Source organism: Cuculus canorus, chromosome 14 (assembly GCF_017976375.1).
Source record: "Cuculus canorus isolate bCucCan1 chromosome 14, bCucCan1.pri, whole genome shotgun sequence".
In the NCBI taxonomy this organism is placed as follows: Eukaryota; Metazoa; Chordata; class Aves; order Cuculiformes; family Cuculidae; genus Cuculus; species Cuculus canorus.
In genome coordinates, this window is record NC_071414.1 from 19,066,364 (window position 1) to 19,067,492 (window position 1,129).

Below are 1,129 nucleotides of genomic sequence, written 5' to 3' on the forward strand. Positions count from 1 at the left end.
CCCAGCCCACAAACAGCTAAAACACGCCCACCTCACCACCCTAACAGCAGAACCACGCCTACCGCCACGCCCACCAACGGTGTCTCCGAGCCCTTAGACACGCCCACTGCCGCGCAGCCACGCCCACCAACTCGGCTCGTAACATAGAACCCACGCCCACCCACTGCCCCAATAGTGGAGCCACTCCCACCTCAGCACCCTTAGATGACGTAGCCACGCCCACCTCCGTGTACCGCAACCGTGAAACACCACCCCCGAAGCCCACAGCCACGCCCCTCAGCAAATAAGGCCACGCCCACTGCCGTGCAATGGCGGAGCCACGCTCGTCGTCACATTCCCTAATGGCGGAGTCTCGCCCACTCGCCGCTGTTCCCCGACGAGCCCCGCCAGCTCCGTGGGCCTCGCCTGCCCTTCTGCCCTTCCCACTAGCAACCATGAAGGAATCCCGCTGCAGCTCTTCCACGCTGTCCCTCTCCTCTCTGATCGCCCCCATGGCCCCTTTCCTCGTTCCCATGGCGCAATTCCTCAGCCCCAGCCCCTCTCCTCATCCCCATGGTCCCTTCCTGCAACCCCTCTCCTCTCCCGCATCCCCATCCTCAGCCCCAGCCCCTCTCCACATCCCCATGGTCCCTTCCCAAAACCCCTCTCCTCTCCCGCATCCCCATCCTCAGTCCCAGCCTCATCCCCATCGTCCCTTCCCCTATTCTCACTCCTCTCCCCAATGGTCCCTTTCCTCACCCCCAGCCCCTCTCTTCACCCCTGCTGTCCCTTCCCTCATCCCCTCTCCCCCACCCTCTCCCGTCTGCCCCATCCTAGGGACCCTCAGTGGCCCCCATTCCCCTCTCCGTGAAGCCCTTTTATTAAAACACAAAGCAGTCAAATAACAATTTTGGAGTGTTTTAAAATACAGTTCCCATCCTGTGGCTGTGGCTCGGTGCCCCCGTAGCTGAGCTGGGGGAAAACTCCGGCTGGTCCCAGCTCCAGCCTTCACCCACCCAGCAGGCAGGTTGCCTGTGAGTGAAGAAGTTGCCAATCTATTGTGTATTTGAATATTATGTATAGGTTTAGGGATTTTAGTACTAAAATGTAGGATTAGCTTGAATAATGACTTTTAGCTAGCCTGTGCCTA